Consider the following 9,330-nt stretch of genomic DNA (forward strand, 5'->3'; position numbering starts at 1 on the left):
CCAGCATTGATTTTGCTGGCTCTCCACAGCTAATAACAGATTTTAGTAAGTAGTTCCCAGCATCAAGACGCTGAACAACTTATGTAAGGGGAACAAAAAGACCTTCATTCTGCACATTGTGAATTTCTACATCATATTTAATTCTCACCCGCAGCTTTAATAACTCGGCTTTTTCAGCACAGCACAATATGTTCAGCATACTATAGTTACACGGCGTCAATCTTTCCTGACTTTATTTGTAAACTCGCATTCTTTTTTTAGTCATTTTCTAGAAAAGTGTAGCCAGTCAAGTCACCAAGGCTATGGTTTATTCCTGGAGGACAACAGATTTTTTTCCTTTTCAAATCAGTACAATAACCTCTCTGTACCTCTGTGTGTGGCCCAAAAGCCGTTCTCAAATCACTCTGTAATTCTGTACCAAACCCACAGCTCTGTGTTTAGAATCTCACATGGTAGGTTGCATTTCATCTGCAAGAAAACCTGAATAGATGTCTAAGATGTGCTGTGTGTTGGAAGTATGTATGGAATCTGCTAGTACTCTGGATCACACACCAACATGCAACTTTTATGTGAAATACCTTATGAGACTTAAGATTTTATATATCTTAACATAATATCTATGAACAGAATTGTTTGGCTTTTTATTTTATACATTTGACTTATGAATCAACTTATGAGTCAGGAAACCCGGTACATGTGTATCCATATCGCCTTATGTAAGTCATCAGAATGAAGGGACTGCAGTACTAGTTATATAATCATCAGAAGGGCTTGCTTGTTATATAATGCAACCCATTCCTTTGGATAGAGCAATGGGTGGCCAGGAGTGTTACTGTGCAGGAGCAATGCCAAAGGGGTTGCTGCTTTCAAGATTGTTTGGATCTCCAGTAATGGATGTTATGGCATAACCGTGAAGTCTTTGCATTGAGGACCATTGTTCCTCATAGGTGTAACCTATCTGTAATAACATTCATAAAATTTCCAACAAGCCGCTTGCTGGAGATTTTATGCATGTTATTATTTCCATTTTCAGTTGGGACTTTTTCCGTGCAAGCCTACTATGTTTCTACTCCATGTCTGACATTCAGGTTGAGCGTTGATGCTTTTTTTGTAACCTATCTGTGTAACACATCTATGTGCGTGGGGTAACATGCATGCAAAATTGGGTGACTTTTGCCGAGAGCTGACAACACACAGTATAGTAGTGGTATGGTGGTGGGGAGGACTATAATTGCTTTTGCCATAAAGCAAATGATTACAGTAGACCCCCTGTCAGTCATCCCAAATCCAATTATGAATAAACGGTCAGGTGAAGAGATGTCAGCCATGAATGGGTTAATATCTAAAGTTCAAAGCATGAAGAAGACATGCCACTCCAATTTCAATGCTTCAAAGATGATGATTTGAATATATTTATTATACAGTGTAAGTTTCACTTTCAAAGAGCCAGATTATGGAATCTAGAAATCGTGACCAAATTGGTCCTTTGTCAATGTCATCGATGACAGCTATATGTTGTGAAATATGGAACAATGTCTATGTGCCATGTGAATCAGATGTCAGTTGGGTGGCATTTGCCGGCAGCAGAGAACACATGGTATGGTAATGCCGTGGTGGTAGGGAGGACCATAAGGTTTACCTAGTCCTATTACAGGAGGGACTGCTCTGTAACACATTTCAAAGTCAAGCAGGACAGTCCCAGATTTCAGGAGCTGTCCCACCATTCCAGGTGGCAGACGACATGTCCAGACTTCAACTCCTCCATCAGCTGCCTGCTCTATCTTTTTATGTATAATACCTCCCATCTGCAGCTTGGCGCAATACAGTGACATCACAAACAGGGAGATACCCACTGTATGGAAATGGGGCTAGATGAGTATTATAACCTGGGGAGACCTCATGTGGGTAGCAGTGCAGGAAAACATCTGGAGTTAAATGAGTTTTTCCAGCTTCAGTATATAGGACCACTCTGGCGTTACCATCTGCATTTTCTACAATGATTAAAACATCAAGTCTAGAAAACTTATCGCACATTCTCAGGAGACCTGCCTTAGTAAACCATGGCTAATCCAAATTAGATGTTTAACATATCTGTAACCCTTTCATTTCAATTAACTTAATTATTTTTCCTTTTTTTGGACTAAACTCACAAAATATTTTAGAGAAATGATGCTATCAAATTGTATTATTTTTATCTTTGATGTTGATACAAGGGCCATAGTATCTGCTTCCAATACTGTAATAATGTGAGCTTCCATAGAGCTCTGGGCATTCTACTCATCCAATGTATCTGTTATCAATAAGAGAAGGAGATACACGGAAGGTGATGGTTCTATGGTATGGACGACTGGGGTCTGTCATTACAATGTTGGCTACGGGGGGGGGGGGGGGGAGTGTTATCTGGTTTTAGGACTAGAGTATTCTCCTGCAGGTATCTTATCTTTTACTATGTATTGTGGGCTGTTGTACTCGGGTGTATGCTCATTTTAAGAAAAGAAATCAGCCTAGTTCTGTAACAATAGTAGAGTCTTGGACATTGTCTGAGCCTTTCATCACCATTGTGGGCTGCAGGCTTCCAGTTACATACAGGCTAACTAGCTGTTTACAACAAAAAGCCACATTACCAATGGGATTACACAGAGCCGGGGACAGAAGGTGTTCTGTGCGGAGTAAAATAATCTGCTCAGGGTGGTAGGAGAATTTGGCACATCGACCTTTACTGATTTAAGAAATGGTGGGAATTGGCCTGAACTCAGATGTTATCTTGCATGTCCAAGATTTTACTGAGGTCTTTCAAGAAGGAATTTTAAGAATAAAAGTCCCATTCTGTGGGTAACTGAAAGATAATCTTAGATGGTCTTAAAGGGATGTTGTCATTCAAATGGAATCATGTAAAATGAGGCAGGAGCACACAGTGGTAGCACAATACCTACAGTATCTATAATGTAACACTGTGTCACTGTGCACATAATTGCTTTGACCTTTATGTCCCCCATTTATAACTGATAACATCTTTCAATTTGTGTGCTTCATTGTAATAGTGCTGCTGCCCCTTCATTCTCAGGATCAGTGTGTTGGACCCCACTTATCATAAAGTGATACCCTACCAATATGCCATATACTTTTAAAGCGGTTGTCTGGTGACAACAATTTACCCCCTTACCACATTATAGGTAGGCTGCTTGGTACAGTACTGTGTAGGGTTGCTTTTATACTTTCCAAATATGCCTTTCTTATTCTGCACTGCAGCTCCATTTTCTTTAGGGGTGCGCTCTTTCCTGCCAAGAAATGAGGGTCATTGCTGGGTGGCAATTATTAAGCTTAAATTGATTAAACTTCTTTGATTACCCTTCTGAAAACCTTTGATGAGTGCCAGATTATGCATTGTATATTTATTTCCCCTGTCCTCTGGTGAACTGAAGTTCATGACACTTAGCCTTCCATTGTCAATACAAGATTAACCCAATGCCAAATGGATCTACTGGTCAGAATATAGTCAAGTACATATTCTGGGGTTGAGGTTGTAGGACAAAAGAGGAGAAAATTGCTGCCAGGGGTCCAAGTTGGACTATAGAATCCGGGATCTTAAGCCTTTAGTTACTCCAATGATAGGACCTCCCCAGTCTGAAGGACATGTAACTTATTCCTTCTAGACACACTTGGTGCTAATAATAATTAGTTTCTCCATGATATATTTATTATACAATGTACTTCATCATTTTAATGATATTGAAAATTCATATCAGTATAGGTGTAATATTGTAATCTTTATAGTGTAGGTTTGCAGGACTCGTTGGCAGAGGTACCGGGCCCCGTAGCCTAAGGGGGGCCAAAGGCCTGTCTACGGCATTGGAAGAAACAAGTATTATAGATAGCCTATAGCAAGTATATTGCATTGGGGCCCAGCAACTTCAAGTTACTTCTCTGCAATGTTGGTTATATGGTATTAAAGGTTAATATCATTACTGTGCTTGGCGACATTGCTCACAAGCCCTGTTTAGCAAAGAACCATTACATGTAAACGGCTTAATACTTCAGTTACTTACAGAATATTTACTCAGATTACACAAAAATATATATAGTCATTTCCGGAAAGAAAGAAATAGGCTCAAAAGGTCAACAAGAGAAACTGTTAATCCCAGGCCCGGGGAGTTTGCAGTCATACTGTATGTTCAAAGCATTTTTGCAAAGTACTTACTTAACATGATAAATGTTGAAGTTGCAATTTTGAGATATTTACTGAAGTGCTTCACCGGGAAAGCAGCACAGCGGAAACATCTATTATACCGGAATAACAGCACACCGCAGACTCGGCAGATTTCTGACTCATCAGGACATTTAGAGAATGAGAACACCAATCTGTGTAGTACAAAGGGAAATTGTTAAAAAAATATATGTGAAATAAGTGTAGGTTCTCCTTTTGTGCCCTTAAGATGGCGTCATACATATACTAGGGAATTCACTATAACTCCCCAATCTTCTTATTCATTGGAAAATCACCCTTTATAAGTGTGAATTACAAAGCAAAGCCTGAAATGAGAACTACCAACTGATTCTATAGTAGCAAGGACTGAGAGTGATCAGTCTGCTGACGGCCAGGGTGCAAATGTAAAAGTGGCAGCTAGACCCTTAAATCCACGGAGAATGCCAGTGTTACACTGGCCATATCCTTTAGATAACTGTCAGCTGACTGATAGGTATTCTTCAAGACCACCTTTTACCCCCATACACATGCACACTTGGATTGGCCAAGAGTGCACATGCTTTCAATGGAGAGAGGGAAATTTGGAGCAAGCTGCCAGGTATCTGTAATGGAGGCATATCTCCAATGAGGACAAAACACACAGGCATCTAGAGATCTGACATGTCATATCCTTCTTTCCTGATTCTGCCGCTCTGCTCCCGTTGAAGTCAATGGGATCAGAGCTGCAGTACCGGTACCTGGCCACAGAGAGCCAACTGCTTCTGCCTCTATTCACTGCATAGTACCCCAAACAGGATCCGCTGTTGACGATCCACCAATAACATATTAATAGCCTATCCTAAGAACATCTGAATCCTGTGCCAATTGTCTGATGTGGCTGCTGGAAGCCATATACCAAGTATGGCCAGAAGCAGCCCTGCTCCTACTCAAGTGAATGAGAGCGGGGCTGCATTTCCAGGCACCACCATGACAGCATATAGACCAGAAGCTCCATACTGTCTATGGATAGGTCATCACCAGTATCAAAAATGTTCAGATTCTGGACAACTCCTTTAATCCCGTGCTATAATGTACAGGTAGCAGGCAGACCCATGCTGAAGATTATACATTACAGAGCATTGGCTAATAGACTGGTGCACTGCTTGGATGATCATTGTCAATATTATTGAATCTGCCATCTTGGTTCTGAATGGAAAGCTATAGAAAGTTAGATGTAAATATTAATAATGTTATTATACACTCATCGGCCACTTTATTAGGTACACCTGTCCAACTGCTCGTTAACACTTAATTTCTAATCAGCCAATCACATGGCGGCAACTCAGTGCATTTAGGCATGTAGACATGGTCAAGACAATCTCCTGCAGTTCAAACCGAGCATCAGTATGGGGAAGAAAGGTGATTTGAGTGCCTTTGAACGTGGCATGGTTGTTGGTGCCAGAAGGGCTGGTCTGAGTATTTCAGAAACTGCTGATCTACTGGGATTTTCACACACAACCATCTCTAGGGTTTACAGAGAATGGTCCGAAAAAGAAAAAACATCCAGTGAGCGGCAGTTCTGTGGGCGGAAATGCGTTGTTGATGCCAGAGGTCAGAGGAGAATGGCCAGACTGGTTCGAGCTGATAGAAAGGCAACAGTGACTCAAATAGCCACCCGTTACAACCAAGGTAGCCAGAAGAGCATCTCTGAACGCACAGTACGTCGAACTTTGAGGCAGATGGGCTACAGCAGCAGAAGACCACACCGGGTGCCACTCCTTTCAGCTAAGAACAGGAAACTGAGGCTACAATTTGCACAAGCTCATCGAAATTGGACAATTGAAGATTGGAAAAACGTTGCCTGGTCTGATGAGTCTTGATTTCTGCTGCGACATTCGGATGGTAGGGTCAGAATTTGGCGTCAACAACATGAAAGCATGGATCCATCCTGCCTTGTATCAACGGTTCAGGCTGGTGGTGGTGGTGTCATGGTGTGGGGAATATTTTCTTGGCACTCTTTGGGCCCCTTGGTACCAATTGAGCATCGTTGCAACACCAAAGCCTACCTGAGTATTGTTGCTGACCATGTCCATCCCTTTATGACCACAATGTACCCAACATCTGATGGCTACTTTCAGCAGGATAATGCGCCATGTCATAAAGCTGGAATCATCTCAGACTGGTTTCTTGAACATGACAATGAGTTCACTGTACTCCAATGGCCTCCACAGTCACCAGATCTCAATCCAATAGAGCATCTTTGGGATGTGGTGGAACGGGAGATTCGCATCATGGATGTGCAGCCGACAAATCTGCGGCAACTGTGTGATGCCATCATGTCAATATGGACCAAAATCTCTGAGGAATGCTTCCAGCACCTTGTTGAATCTATGCCACGAAGAATTGAGGCAGTTCTGAAGGCAAAAGGGGGTCCAACCCGTTACTAGCATGGTGTACCTAATAAAGTGGCCGGTGAGTGTATATTGGGCATTGTGTCACAGCTCACGTATTCTCTATGGTTATCACAACTCTGATTATTCCTGTTTACTACTGGTAAGGTTTAGGTAATCTTGTTTTGGAGTGACACATCTTGTCTGATCTGTTACACTTCCATTAAGCAGATTATTTCCCTAACCTTACTCTATTTACTTCAGTCTCTCTTCTTGACACTTGAAGTGTCCTTGAACCGAGCACAAGCTGTTACAAATTCAATTCCGATCTATAATCCGGTCATGTGATTTATCTCAATAATTAAGGATTTTCTCACAGTGATATAAACCTCCCCACATCTACTGATTCTGCTGAGGCTCATATGGGTGTATGTTCCTAGAAAAACACTGTTGCTGCTCTTAGTGCTGTCAAGCCAACTACTTGGCACAAGATCCCTTCTCAGAATATCAAACAAAATATGATGTTATGTTTGAAGCCTGATGCCAACAAAGTTTCCAGTGACGGGAAATGGCTTCACTGTAATTTAATGCATTCAAGGAAAAATATGTTTTGCCCTAATTCTTATTGTGATGTGTAATTTTGCAATAAATTATTTAGCTTTAATTTAAATAATATATTAAATACATGTTTCAGTATAGCACCGTCCTGCAAGGAATGATGAACTCTGAAAACATATTTGTTGACAATTAAAATGTATAGGAAATGGTCTTTTGGGCAGCTCATGTGGCATAAACATGGGGAAAAAAATTACAGAAAAATATGAGCAACGGACACACTGCGATTTCCAAAAACGCTACGGTCAAAGAGGGACCATTTTAATTTAAAGGATGAAAGCTTACAATTTGTTTGCATACCTATATATAACCTGGATAGGTTTTTATTAAAATATTTCCACATACAATATCTGAATATAGATATCTTGTAGTCTAAAATACACCAAATTATAACAAATTATATAAGTTGCTGTTTAATACACAGCTAAGGACCAAACAGTGGACAGAAGCGACTATCCTTCCAAAAGAGGGACACTTGGAAGGTAAAATGTCTTTCTATGTATGACCACTATCTGCAGAGATATATTAGAGCATCACGTCACTGTAAAGTAACCTTGCTATGCATTACATTGTCTCCGCACTGGATATCAGACATTATGTATATCATAACTTGTCAAGACTGCAAAGGTGAAACTGAATAATACTTGCTCTGAAATGTTGACCTTGTCATCACGCACTTAATATAGCATCACTCACACAATAGTAGTTGAACATGGATTTCCATAATATACGAGGACACACAAATACAACCGTATAGTACATGCAAACATGTATTTCATATAATATGAAACACTCTAGGCAGTGATGGATAATGCAATCTACTGCAATACATAATGAATTACAATGATGTTTAATGTAAGAAATAATGGAGGTGCAATAATGAAAAAGCAATAATTCATTCTGCAATCCTATATTATACTGTATATAATACTGTGGATTGTGATCATGGTCTCAGTGCTCCATGGATCCTGGTTTAGCATGGCTTGGTTTTGGTTATATTTTATTTGGCATCATATTGTTAATTGTACATTATAAAACATTTAGTGCTAAATAGATTTGACTAGTTCTTTATATGAATTAAATTTACAGTATAAGATGAAAGGCAATGATGTTTGAAACGTTGAAGATCCATGGCAACGCAGACTGAAGACTAGAGGTTCCAATCTATATTGTAATACATATTGTGGGGAAATCACTCAGGTAGATGCTTGTAGCAGTGCAGGAAACAAGGACACAGACAATGGATTGCACACAAGTTCAGGCTTTATTCACATGTAACGCATACACTGCTTTTGCAAAGCCACAGGATAAACAAAAAAAACCAAAACCTTTTCTCGGTTGAGAAACGAACTTAAATGTAAGGAAACTTTTCCCTGACTATACAGGAGACTGGCTACCAGTCTCCCACCTTGGCAACAACGGGTGGCACAGTACCTGCTTTGGAGGTCCGGTCTGGACAGGTCAGCTCTGTCAGTGTGGTGCCACCCTGCTAGTCTTCACACTCAGACTGTTATTAGGCCCTGATTAGTCAGCTGACCTCCCTGGTGTGGGTTTTTACCAAACACCCTTTAGCTGCCTGGCTGGGACATACCTGTCTTCCCAGACCACACCCTTCACTCTCTCACAATATGAAGAACTAAGCTTAGACATATACATTCTGTTTGTTCCAGGAGACTATATTAGGCCTTGCAGATTCTATTAAAGCAGTGAACAGCAATTTTAGCACTAAAACAACAGCAAAAATAACATTCTGCTTTATTTTTTTATTTCGTGGTACATTCACACAACAGGGATTAATAGCAGTGTGACATGCATTTTTATAATAGAAATTACGTGGCAATATTAAATTCAAGGTCTGTGAAAGTGGGCTATTCACATGACCATTATTTTGACAGTCCATTATAATGGGCCATCAAAATATAGGTCATATACTATTTTTGTCCATTTTCATGGATCCCTCCATACACTCAAATATATGGGGGAACAGTAAAAACGTGTCTCTCAGGTGCAAGGTGACCATCAAAAAGTAAATTTTTCATTGATGTTTTGCACCTCAGTCATCTAAACGTAGGGGTTTTCTGGGCGGAAAATCTTTTTTTTAGTAAGGTTTGTTAGTTCTAGTACTGGGTTAATAAGTGCACT

Source organism: Leptodactylus fuscus, chromosome 1 (genome assembly GCF_031893055.1).
Source record: "Leptodactylus fuscus isolate aLepFus1 chromosome 1, aLepFus1.hap2, whole genome shotgun sequence".
NCBI classification, from domain to species: domain Eukaryota; kingdom Metazoa; phylum Chordata; class Amphibia; order Anura; family Leptodactylidae; genus Leptodactylus; species Leptodactylus fuscus.